This window comes from Aplidium turbinatum, chromosome 2 (genome assembly GCF_918807975.1).
Source record: "Aplidium turbinatum chromosome 2, kaAplTurb1.1, whole genome shotgun sequence".
In the NCBI taxonomy this organism is placed as follows: domain Eukaryota; kingdom Metazoa; phylum Chordata; class Ascidiacea; order Aplousobranchia; family Polyclinidae; genus Aplidium; species Aplidium turbinatum.
The window spans coordinates 40,467,173-40,481,473 of NC_137473.1; positions in this window are offsets into that span (position 1 = coordinate 40,467,173).

Sequence of the window (14,301 nt, forward strand, 5' to 3'; positions counted from 1 at the left end):
CCAAGTCATTTGATCAATCTTGCTGCTGCATGGTGAATGCCGACACCACCTTGAAAAATTTCTGTTGTAGGCTAACGTGAAATTACTCCGTGGCACGAAACAGCTTAATTCGCTTTCGGGATTTTGCTCTATTTCGGTACCACAAACCTAAGTTGTTTCTGATAGAACACAAGGAAAAAAAATAGGCAATGTCAACCAACGGGTGTGAGGACTAGCGACGCTCCCCCGCAACTCCACGGTAGTCTACATTTATAATTGCACAAAAAAGCCTTCTTTAGCATAGCCTGCTTTGTAGTTGCATTGGAGGCTTTTACCTCATGCAGGCTTGTCCTGTGGCCGAAATTGTCAAGGCTAAGTTTCCGCTTTTGTCGTTGCTTGTATATTTTTGTTCAATCGCTGTCTTAAAATGTATTGTCCGACGCCCCGAGAATTGCACCACTGTTAATTGATTTAGCCGTTTCTTGGCCAACAAAGTCGGACATATTTCTTTCAAAAATTTCTGGGAGAGGCTCCCATCGGGGTGCTTTTGTGTCCATAGGCTTCTAGCCTATATCAGAAGGCGGTGTCTTAAAACAAACACATGTAGTTCCCTTGAACTTATCAAATATTTGCCCCCCCCCCATTTTTTGCCATAATAAAAGCCAAATATTTGCCATCCTATCTGGCTACGCCACTGTGTAGTCTATTATTATGTCAGCTACATTTTTTCGTAAAGCTGATTTCGTATCGTGTTAAGAGTCTTATCAAAACTTATTATTACCAAAGTTAAAGGTAGGCTAAAAATTATTGTTTTGTGCAAGCAAGAGCCCTAAAAAAGAAGCTTTTGTTGAATTTTGAATGGCTTTCCAAGTATTCACGACCAGACTGGGTTCTGAAAGAAAATAAACTAAGAGAGTCGTACTTTATTAGCAGTTAGTGAAAATTTGGTTTTTGCAACAAATAGTGTGGGGGTAATTTGGAAAACAAAATGTAAAATTGAACATACTGCCAGTAATTTAGAGGTGAGAGAAAGTGAGATGTTTGTTTATTTGCCTTTCAAATTAGAGTCGAGAAAGAACACGTATATAGGCCTAATACCGTAATTAGGGCCATTTTTATTTTGACCTAAAAAAATTTTTTTTGACTTCATTTTTATGAAATTTTGGCCTATCGAAATTGCTTATTTGTAGAAGGTACAGTATTCTTCCTTGAATTACCAAAACATAATATTTTGTCGATTTCAGACCCAAACGTAATATTTTGTCGAAAAGTCAAGGTGTTTTATTAATTATAAAAAGTGCGTCGTGTTATTTGGCAATAGGAAAATCTGTAGCCTATAGGGGAGAACCTCCATCATTGGGACGATTCTACAATGGGACACTTGGTCTTCCACGCTTGGTTGATCAAGCGAGCACAACGTATATGACGAATTTCAATTCGCCATGTAGTCTATAGCTTGTACCAACAGTGGGATCCTTCAATTTGCATGCATGGCTGTGGCTGGTTTGTTAAAGAAAGTGTGTTTTTTGATACCCAAAGTAAAAAAAGACAAGTCACTTGTCTTGAAGATATTTTTGTACATACTTGGCGAAGCAGGTTGAAAAAACATGGTGGCATAGACTATATGTCTGGCAGCTCTTAGGACAAAACGTTGTTGTCAGTGACGTAGTCTTTAAGAAATTAGCTGATTTTTTTGCATTTGCGGATGGCATCTTACAATGGGACAGCAGGTCTTGCCCATCAATGGGACATTGTAAATCAACTCGACTTATTCGTAAAAAGGGAAACACAGATCCTTTAACTATAAAAACTGCTGTTGAAAAAGCAATACAACCCGAAAAAATAGACCTGTAGCAAGAGAATTTGACATACCAAGCCAAACATTGAAAAACTGGGTTGGCGCATACAAAAGAGCCCAAGCAAATAATGATCTTAAAGGGCGGGGAAACCCAAATTAACTTTGCAAGTTTTTTGTTTCATCGTGATGTCATTGTGTACAACATGCGTTTTAGCAATAAAAAAATCCAAATTTTGTTGCCCTCGTCTCGCTAGGGCCGCTTTTGTTTGATACCCGTTTGCGAGGTCTCGTTGCGCATCAAGCTGTGATTCTGTTCTCTGTGACGTCACAAGGTACATATAGTTGTGGCCAAAAGTTTAAGACCAGACTTGATTTATGACGATTTTTGCATTACTTCAAAATACTGCATCAGATATAAGATGATGCATAAAGATGATGCAACTGAAACAATATATGATGCAGTATTTTGAAGTAATGCAAAAATCGTCATAAATCAAGTCTGGTCTTAAAGTTTTGGCCACAACTATATGTACCTTGTGACGTCACAGCGAACAGAATCACAGCTTGATGCGCGCGAGACCTCGCAAACGGGTATCAAACAAAAGCGGCCTTAGCGAGACGAGGGAAACAAAATTTGGATTTTTTTTTTGCTAAACCGCATGTTGTACACAATGACATCATGCTGAAACAAAAAACTCGCAAAAAGTGAATTTGGGTTTCCCCGCCCTTTAAAAGCAATCTAAGTTTTCAACCTCATTATTATGGTGTCAAAAAGATTTTGCATGATGAAGATGAGAAAAATTTAGAAAACTTTAAAAATGCACTACAGTAAATATAATCAATAACAAAGTGAATATCAAGTTTATAACATGCATTTACACAGATAATAAATTGTGTCCCATTGCTAGAAATTGCCTGTCCCAATGGTGGAGCCAGATTCAACAATGGGACGTTTTGAGTAACCTTTAAAAACTGCGCGTTATTTCTAAACTACTGGAGATAATGAAATTAAACCAAGTGTTATTTGAAAAAAAATGCATTGGCATAAGTGTTGTAAAAAAAAGCACTGTATTTCGTTACAGAATTTCAAAAAATTGTAGCTTTCTCATTTCAGCTCGGATTTTAACAATTTTGCCATAGTTGGAAAGCACGATTATATATCTACCCTAATCAATTAAACACAAGCACAAAGTAAGTACTAGCACTGTGGTACTAGCAAGAAGGATTATTTACCGAGTAAGAAGGACTATTTACCGATCACAGCAAACTGGGGTGGCTGATACTGAATAAGGATCGATTCGCCTTTACAATGCATTGGAAAAAAAGTGTCGCCGAGGGGCTACATTTGAACGACGATTGCCCGTTTCGAAGATAAGATATAAACCTGAAACTTTTCGGGTGCATAAAGCAAGACATACTCTTTTAGTTTGCAAAGGATTAATGATTTTATTGTAAAAATTAAATTGCTGAGAATCGGTACAAGTTGGTGAAGTTTAAGTTATCACAAGATAAAGCTAGTAGGCCTACCGGTATTTACTTTGTACTTGTGTTTAATTGATTCGGGTAAATATATAATCGTGCTTTCCAACGATGGCAAAATTGTTAAAATCCGACCCGAAATGGGGGTAACGCCTAGAACAGTGGTCGGCAACCTTTTTTTAACAAAAGAGCGATTCTGTTACATATTTTGGCAGAAATGACCAGCTGAGAGCCACAAAACGTAATAGGCAGCCGTAGCCGAGTGGTTAGCGCGTTGGGCTCGCAGTCGAGAGCCTGCATGTTCGACTCCAGCCACCCGCACTTGCTGTTGTTTCTCTGGGCAAGAAACTTTACGATAATTGCCTCTACCTAGTGATCGATTTCGAGTAATGGGTAGTACCAAATTTAAGTCATAAGTCGAGTAGACAACCGGAAACAGACATTGCCGTCGGCTGCAGCGTGGGTCAGGTGTATGTCGGAAGGCGTACACCGATGCATAGCGCTCAAGTCCGCTTTCCCGCAATGCAGGATAAAGATAAACAAACAAACAAACAAAAATATGTGTTTCAAGTAGATCAGACCACAGTTTCTTTGCTACCGAACAATTCTTTTTTATGCCGTCATCTCTATCTGTGTACGGCTTTCCTCGCTTACAATCTATTGAGCTACCACAAAACTAGCAGCATTGGTGTGGCATGGGGCTGTTTTCCATTTATAGAAAGCTTCCTTACTCTGCTCCGATCTTTGCATAAGTTCCAACACTGCCTACTTTACCTAATCTCCAAAATGGGATAATGTGCAGCAAAATTAATGCTCTATGGCTGTTCTGACAGTGCCTTTTGAAGTCATTTATTTTGGGATGTTTTCCCACATAGGCAATTAAGCATGCAGATATGCTAACATCATTTGCATTGAATGCAAAGTTCATGTTTATGTCCAATTGTCCATCTTTGTTTGTTTGTTTGTTTGTTTATCTTTATCCTGCATTGCGGGAAAGCGGACTTGAGCGCTATGCATCGGTGTACGCCTTCCGACATACACCTGACCCACGCTGCAGCCGACGGCAATGTCTGTTTCCGATTGTCTACTGTACTTATGACTTAAATTTGGTACTACCCATTACTCGAAATCGATCACTAGGTAGAGGCAATTATCGTAAAGTTTCTTGCCCAGAGAAACAACAGCAAGTGCGGGTGGCTGGAGTCGAACATGCTGAGTAACATCTTTGTTTTTGCCTAAGACTTTTTTATTTTTTATTTGTGCATGGCTACTGATAAAAAAGGGTATGCTGTTCACGCCAAAAGCTGTAAACTGACCTGATAAAGTCAAAACTTGAATAACAAAAATTGTAAAAAATCTACTATTTTCTGACAGAATATCATTCGATCAGAGTTGGCTCATTGCTACATCATCTTGCACAACTAGTAAACAACGTTTCGATGCCGTTTTTTTTTTTTTCATTATCACAGTCGAACGCATAGGCTATACCAAATCATGTCAAATCTGGGGGGAGCCGCTTCAGAGGAGCTAAAGAGCCGCATGCGGCTCCGGAGCCGCAGGTCGCCGACCACTGGCCTAGAACATCACACAACTAAGGCGAAAGAGAAAATTGAAAAAAGAAAACTAGATGCAAAATTAAACATCTCGCTTTTCCTTTCATCACAAGTATAAAAGTAACTACTTTCAATTCTTTCATTTTCGCAAACCATCATTTTTTCCCGATTAGTTTTCTTTTTTCAATTTCTCTTTCGCCTGAGTTGTGTGATGTTCTAGGTTTTTCCCGAAATGAGAAAGCTACAGCACTTTCAGTGGAAGGACTATTTATCGATCACAGCAAACAAGGGGTGGCTTATATTGAAGAATGATTGCTGGGCCGGATTAAGGGTTTATGTGGCTCTGGGCTGAGCTGAAAGTGGGGGCCCTTATCAAGTGACATTTTTCGCTAAAAAGGTTATCGATCAATGACGCTAAAAGCATTTCTCAGCAGCTGGGGGCTCCGCTTCCAAACCCCGAGTTGTGTGTATTGTGTAGTTGGTACTGTGCTTTTGCTGCGATTGGGATCGAAAAAAGCGGTTAAACAGGAACATTATTTTTAGAACAACAAAATGACATAACTCGTTTAATGCTGAGTTTATTAGAGGAGCGCAAACTCTCGCCACTATTCTCTAGGTACGCCACTGTTCTCTAGTTGTTCTTTTGAAAACAAAACCAGTCATTTTAGAGCAGATCAACAAACGTATCCGTTTGTGAGATAGGCTATCACTGTTCAAAGTGAACTCGATCCTTTCTCCACAATTTTTAGTGGCAACACTTTCAATACAAATTGCTTATAGGCGATTATTGATGTACTGTACTGTACGATAACACATTCATTTTGTGTAATACTGTACTGTTCAAAACAAACAATTTTGCCCCAAGAAAATTGTGAGGGAAAACCTGGTTAACTTTCAATAGTATTTTTTCGGAAAAGACTCGTTTTCTGGTTGAAAAGCAAATTTAGCAATTACAATAAACTTTTAGTGCTTGGTGTGAATGGTGTCGACTACTTAAAACACAAAACTGTTGAGATACAGAGCGATCAAAGTAAGCTTAATCGTTTCACAAAAAACTAAACGTTTGTTTTTGGCAGTGGCGTAGCCAGAAATTTTTTTTTGGGGGGGAGCAAATATTTGATGAATTGAAGAGAACAACAACGTGTTCCCTTCAACAACATGAACTGGATTTAAGCCATCGCTATTTGATGTGCAGTGGCGTATCCTGGTGGGTTGAGCAAGGGAAGCAATGAAAGTGGTGGGGGGTTGGAGCGTACCGAAGGCACGCGTATTCTAGGTGGGTCCGAGGGCATGCCCTCCGGAAAATTTTTGAAAAATTACACTCAAATAATGGATTATAGCGCTTTCTGGAAACACAAATTAGTTCAAAGAAACGTAAATCGCGTAAACTTTGCACGATTTACGATTTGCAAAATTTATTGGTGTGTTTCTGTGTGTCTAAAACAAGTCCTGGGAAGTGTTAATAGCCAGATGTCTTGAAAAACGTTATAAATTTCTACAAATTTTATTACATTTTCAACAAAGGGCTCAACTTCGGAATTCAAACCTGGAAAATTTGGGGGAGGGGCCATGGTCCCTTTCGCCCCCCCCCCCCCCCCCCCTGGCTCCGCTTATGGTTTTTGGCCGCAACTTTATCTTTATGTATGAACTGTGAATTGTTTGTCATTTTGTTTGCTGCCTTAGAAAATTGTTCACATCAACTAAAAAAGACGCTTTCTTGCTTTTCTCGCGGCAAAATCGCTGATCGATTCTTCAAAATTCAATGAATCCAAAATATCGTGTTCAATGCTTAGAAGCGAAAGATTCGAAACTCGCTCTTGCTGCGAAGAATTTCGAACTTCGTTTTTGATTGTCTTTAATTTTGAAAAAGATCTTTCTCCGCTGCAGTTGGAGACCATCATACAAAAATACATTCGCAGAGCAACGAAGACAGTGGGAAAGGTTTCAACGCACCTGTTTTCCCTTAGAAGTAAAAACATGTTGAGCTCAACACTGTCTTCCACTTTGTGTTTATCAGGGTTTTCTGAGGCTTCTTTTCCACCATCAGCAGTTTTCACTTTGAAAAATTCTGCAAAATGAACTGTTTTAGTTGGACAATTGGCTTCGAAAACCATGGGATATTTCTTCATCAATGCAACAGTAGCTTGATGAGCCTCGCTAGGGCTAAGATCCGTCAGTTTTAAAATGAAACCAAATTTACTTTCGACGTCACGGTATGCTTTCAAACGCTTATCCAGTTCTGCAGATAGTTTGTCAATTATGGCAAGATACTCTTCAACTCTAAATTTATCTCTTGGGGAAAAATCGTTGGCTCTGTAGAGGGCTTATCAAAATGCCTATAACGTTGGGTTTGAATTCGTTTTGAAGAACCTGCGTAGGTGTTGGATCCACATTTCTTCTTAACTTTTTCTTCAAACGTTTCAAAGTTGGATCTTTCGCTTTTAACAAAGCTCATGAGACTTTGTAACAATTGTAGCCTACTGCATTATTCAAACACAATCTACTTTTTTGAAGGGACAGGTTTGTTTTTTGAAACCTTTCCAAAATTGCACATCACATTTCAAGCAAAATAGCTGTCTCCAGTTGTTTCAACTTTTTTTTATAAATCCTTCGACATTGCTCTCTCGAGATTGAGCATCCTCAGAGGCCAATCCTTCAAGCGCTAAAATCGTCTCACTGTATCCTTTGTTTAATGCACTGACTGCATCAAATCTAGCTGACCATCTGATCTCTCTCTGTAGGTATCATGGCCGATACAGCCCTCGATGTACAATGATGTTCCAGTTTGATCGATTTCGTGCGTCTTGCCAAATTTTAGTAGGGTTCTTGGTATGTGGTTGAAAATTGCGCAAAAATTTAAATCTTTGAGCTCCTCTTGACCGTTTTCCTAGTATTTTTCCACTTAAAGATAAATCTTCAAGTTCGCCTTTCCTTATGATGTGACCCAAGAACTTCAGTTGCCGCATTTCTATAGATCTCATTATCTGCTGCTCCTGGCCCATCTGTTGGAGCTCTGTTGGTTCGAAAAGCTGTCCATGGAATTTTGAGAATTCTTCGGTAAAACCACATTTCTGCAGCTTGAAACTTTTTTCGTGTTTTTGCCGTTAGCGTGGGGGCCCCCAAAAGTGGGGGCCCTGGACTTCAGCCCAGTCTGCCCCCCTCTCTTAATCCGGCACTGAATGATCGATTCGCCTTCACAATGTAGGTCTATTGGAAAAAAGCTTCTCCAGGCGATTAAGTTTGAACGACGATTGCTCGTTTTGTAGATAAGACCATCTGATAAAGCCTACCCAAAAAAAAGGAAAAACCTAGAACATCACATAACTAAGACGAAAGAGAAAATTGAATTGAGTCCTGTCTTTTTCATGAGTTACCAAGGGGGGTGGGGGGACTTATATACCAGTCCCAGGTATACAAGTCCTCCCCACCCCCAGAGATGGGCGTGATCTTGATCTTGAAGATCACAAGTGATCTTGAAGATCAAGATCGTGATCTTGATCTTGATTTTCAAGATCACCTTTTTTTGGTGATCTTGATCTTGATCTAAGATCACTTTTTTTGGTGTGATCTTGATCTTGAAGAACAATAAGATCAAGATCACTTTAAAATTAAAGTTTACTTCCTAGATAGAGGCATTTTTTTAAAACTTGTACTGTACAAAGTAGTTAGTGGCGACTACTAACATTAAGCCACTGCTAATCTGGTATGTGTCGAACAAAAGACGATTTAAAACCTCCATCTAATCTGGTCAGTGTTGCCATTTCAAAATTGAAAAAGTTTTCTGTGTTGGTCATAATAAATAAGTCAACTTCCGTGTACTTTATGTTGACGTATAATAAAAAATGATTTAACTTTGTTCACAATTTCCATGTGTGAATTTTAAAGAAATGTTTGCTTTCTTTGACCCAATTTTAGATGTTTCAAAAGTGTAGAATGGCGGTGTTAAAAAATCTGGACTCTAGCCGACTTTGGTCATGTAAAGTGGTTTATTGCTGCAAATCAACCAGACCAAGACTTGTTTACGGTCTGAGTATGGAGCGGTTTGTTTGACCGCAAAGCTCTGGAACTTTTTTGATAGCAGACAACAGTATCAAGGTTGCCAGATGGGTAAATGGTGCAATAAACATTGACATAACACAGTGAAAGTTAAAACAACTTAGTAACACGAATAAAAACTCCAACATAAACCAGACAAAAATTTGGTAAAAAATGATGCAGTTAAACTTTATTATTATTTATTTATTATAAATAAAAAGCATAAAACTAATTGCTTTTTCAGTAGGCTACTATTGTAATTAACCTCGGCCTTGGGGTGACGTTGCGATTCTACGCAAACTACGTCAACAATTGATAGGCCTAATAGCAACAGTCACTAACTCATTACAATTCTTAGGCCAGCGATCGAGTAGTTAAAAGTAAAAGTTAGCAATACCAACTATATACCTTTACCCGGGTTGCTTATGTACAGTATAGGCTAGTAACTATTTTTTGCAACATCATTGACCAAAAACTTCATTTTTTTTCAAGTACACAAAAAGTGATTTTGAAAGTGATCTTGATCTTCAAGATCACGATCTTGATCTTGATCTTCAAGATCACTTAGTTTGGTCATCTTGATCTTGATCTTCAAGATCACCTATTCTTGGTGATCTTGATCTTCAAGATCACCAATACTGGTGATCTTGCCCATCTCTGCCCACCCCCCTTGGTAACTCATGACAAAGACAGGACTCAATTCAATTTTCTCTTTCGCCTTAGTTATGTGATGTTCTAGGCGTTACCCAGAAAAAAAACAGCGCAAGCAGTGTTTCCAATATTGAATTTTTTTTTCAAAAAAAATCCCTACCATTTCCGGATATGAAAGTAGCAAATAAAAATTTTTTTGTTAAAAAAAAATTGGGCGGGGCAGGGGTGCTGCAGCACCGCAGCACATATGGGCGAGCCGCCCCTGCTTGTTTGAGATACGAATTAAAGCAGCAATCTCCAGCTGTGCAACTAAAAAAATTAATAGATTTTTTTCTTTGAGGTGGCGGCCCCCAAAAGTGGGGGCCCTGGGCTTCATCCCAGTCTGCCCCCCCCCCGTAATCCGGCACTGCATGATCGATTCGCCTTCACAATGTAGGTCTATTGGAAAAAAGCTTCTCCAGGCGATTAAGTTTGAACGACGATTGCTCGTTTTGTAGATAAGACATAAACCTGACACTTTTCAGGTGCATAAAGCAAGACATACTCTTTTCGTTTGCAAAAAAATAATAATTTTATTGTAAAAATTAAATTGCTGAGAATTGGTACAAGTTGGTGAAGTTTCACAAGATCACAAGATAAAAATAGTACTTGTTTTGGATTTGTAGCCAATTGATTCAGGTAGATGTATGATCGTGCTTTCCAACTAGGGATTGTAGATCATAGGGATGCGAAACTTCATCTGCTTTTGGCTTATCCGCAACACTAGAAGGGTTACGTTTTTTTCTAATTTACAAAATATTTTACTTTTTATGGGTGATATAAGAAGAGTTAAGTTGGTTTTAAAGTAATTTAAGGTTTTTAGTAGAAAGCAAGCCTGCAGTAAAGCGTAAAAAAATGTCAAATTGGCAATTGACCCTTCTAATGTTGAAGGAACAACGGAGTTGCGCGTCCCGTAATGTACCGTCCCTATTTCCAACGATGGCAAAATTGTTAAAATCCGAGCAGTATGAGAAAGCTACAGCACATAGTGGCAATGGTTTCATATTTTTGATGTTAAACTTTAATTAGAAACATTTTTAGTTGAATTGATGCAGATTGATAAATTTTATGTCATCCTAGGGCCTTATATCGAACACTCGACGTTGGTGTAATGTTTTTATTGTAAAAATATAGTAAAATTGTCAAAAAATCCAAATCCATTTTGCCTTATCACCTTCATTCCGTCGCTTTTTACCTTCCTTTTTTTCACCCTCCCAATAATAGTTGCGTCCGTTTTGTGACGTCATGTTAATCAGGGTGGCGGATTCTATAGCAGCACCCACAAATTAACCTAAAATTGTTGAGTCTTTTCAATTCAATTCAATGTAATTTATTTTTCTTTGTCGGAAAACAACAGCAATGAGAAAGTTACAAATAGTGAACAGGAACAAAACCAACAAAAGGAAAAGGTGGCAAAACTACAAAAGTTTAAAACGTGTTACGTGCATGCGATGCAAATTTAAAGGTTACGTACACGAAAGTAAATTAAGCACGGCCACCAAACCTAACAGTTTAAAGTAGATGAATTAGTTGGAAGAACCAGTTGGCTCCACATACCTAAAGCAACTGGAGGTGTGCCAGTTGATGAAACCATGCGGGGACGACTGAATCTTACAACCAATATAAAAAAGAAAAATCAACAACACGAGCATTCAAGAATAAACAATGAACATACGGCATATTATTACATATTAAACATATTACATATACAAAATACTATGTACAGTGCATCGTTTTAAATAAAATGGAGTGTTCGCAGCAACGACAGTGGTGTGATATTGAATAGGAATTGATAACTGATGGGTACAGGATTTTAGATTAATTAACTTATTATTTGAGCATGATATTACACTGATGATCATGAATGATGAAAAATGTAGTGAAGATGATAATTATGAAAATGGTCTAGATGGCATGCGGGTGACTTCGGTATCGGAGCGGGATGGAGTTTCTTGAAATGAATTTCCAACCAAACTTCTGGAGAGTGATAGGCTTACAGCTTCATTGTTGAAGTATTCTTGCCAAATAAATTTACACAATAAAGTAACAGAGAGTTATAAGGTTCTGTGAACAAGTACAGGGTGTAAACGCCAAGTGTAGACAAACAAAAATTGTCATAAATAAAAACAAAATTTGTCATAAAAAGAAGGATTCAGTGGTCCCCTGGGTTGATAGGAGTCTAGGAGACAGCGGGGTGACACTACAGCAAGATGGGGCAACCTCTCATACGGCGAAGTTGGTCCAGAGCTTCTGCAAGGACAATTTCAAGGGATTCTGGTCAAAGGAACTCTGGCCCCCATCTTCGCCAGATTTGAATCCTACCGTATGGACTTTGGTGTCTGGTCACTGTTGGAGCAGAAGGCCTGTGTAATCTCCCACAAAAATACTGATGCACTTAAACGAGCTTTGCTCAAATGCTGGGATGAAATAGATGCTAAAACTGTGCGTGCAACATGTGCCCAAGTTCCAAATAGACTCAGACGTTTAATTCATGCCAAAGGTGGATATTTTGAATAAATGGCGATGGATATTAATCAGTGTGTCTTTGTTTTATTATTTAGCCCTCATTTAATGAAATCTATTCGACATTGACTTATTTATGACAATTTTTGTTTGTCTACACTTGGCGTTTACACCCTGTATATTAATATTATACGTAGTTCGGCTAATTAAAGGCGTATTGCATTGGTAACATATTAGCATCTAATAGCAGCCTATTGAAACTGAACAGTTTAAGGTAGTGATGGCAGATGTACGACATTGACAGTTGTAATAAGCTAAGCAGATACTAGGTGTCAAACAGTAGTACTTGAAAGATTAAATGTACAAAAGTGGTATCTATTACACAATGGATGTATGCTAATCGGTTTGAGTTTTTGTTTGCAGATGGGTTTTCTTTATAAATATAATCTTTAGTATTTACATAACTGTAAAATAAAAGATTAGTTTTGTTGTTGTTTTTTTAAAAAATGGCCAATTCACCCCTTACGAGTGTGAAAAGATAATAACTGGTCTAACAAAAGTTTTTATATTACAAATACATTCTAGAAAGTAATAACTATGGTATATATATATGATGTCGAGTTGAAAATGTATCAACAACGTGAATTATCTTTCCTAATAGTCAAATATTTTAATTTTTTAAATTTCTTGATATCTTTAGTTCAACACTCCCGATATGGACCTGGCAGATGTTGTTCAAAATTTTGGGAAAATGTTTTTGTTAGCCTATAAAATAGAACACTCTTATTATTTTGTCAGTAGACAGTATTGAAATTGACAAAATCATGGGAGATCAAATGCACCCTAGTGAACAGACTCAAAAAGCACTGAAATGTACAATGATACAGTATTTTTATAATTATGGTACTGTACATACTCATATGGGATGATCTCACACCAGGAGCCGTAGTGGAAGATGCGCACTAGTTCCAGAACAGCATTCTCATAATATAGCAAATGCAATGCATTATGATAAGTTTAGCTTTTTCTGGTACTATCAGTGAAGATTTGCTGGCATAGAATACATTTGATCAGTAGTTCAATATTTTTTATCCCTTGGATCTTGCCTCGTTTGGGGGTAAAACCACCCATTTTTGCGTCACTATTATTGAGCAAAAATAAATAAGTGATGAGTTTTTAGTATCGACTCATACAACAATTTACAGCCAAAATTTTCCATCTCAGGCGGCTATATATTTTGTATCTTTGTCTTTGAACTTAGCTTTACTAACAAACACACATTATAATGAGTTTGTGATTTTTGAATAACTTTAGGTTCAAGAACCATAGCAATTTTAAAAGACTCATATTCTTAATTGTTTAAGTGATAGAAAAAGTTTCAACCATGAAAAAGAGAAAAATAAGAAATGATAAAGAGTTTACCTTTGATAAAGAAAAACTAAAAGTGATCAATCAATACAAGAAGATGAAAAGAAAAGAACAAACATTTGGCAGCGGAGGAAAAACAGTATCTTCACAAATTCTTCAAAATATGAAACCTTTGGTGCAAACAAAAACCAAGAAACAGAAAGAAACCAATCAAGTCTTGGTTGCTTATTATAAAAATCAGAAGATTAAAGAAAAGAAAGAAGAGCTTCAGTTACAAAGACAAAAACAAGATAAAATAAAACAGAAAAAGCTTGAAAACAGACGTGACATTCACAGAAAACTTTCTGCGAGAACATCTAAAGGACAGCCAGTTATGAAAAATCAAATTGATGTATTGTTAAATAAGATACAGTCCAATAAAGACCTTTATTGCTTAAAAACTTAATTGAGTTTGAAAGAATTGTTACTGAAGTCTGCACTGATTGTAGCTACTCCATTTGCTTGACTTGACTTCATTTATTTTTTTTTAGTCTATGTGAAACTTGAAATGCAGATAGACGACCCCTGCACTGCACAGATGATACTACAAAGGTTGTGCGAAACAAAGATATGTAACCGCGACTCTACTTCCAACGTGTGTTTAACAAATCATTGATGGCTCACATTTGTAGTATTGCAGAAATCACTTTAACTGTTGTAGGTTGTAAAGTTTAACATTTGATTTGAAATATTAATAGCTTGGGTACACGCGGTACGGTAATAAAATGTATTGGACACAGTACTGTGCTGGAATGTCTGTGCCGTATTTTTATCAGTAGTTGCTAATATGCTCATTGAAAATGTAGTAAGATGCAACGATCTTTCCCCATTTGAACATCCGAAGTGATTTTTATCACTTGAATTTCGTCTTCGCCTCTGCCTTGCTTTGTTATTTTA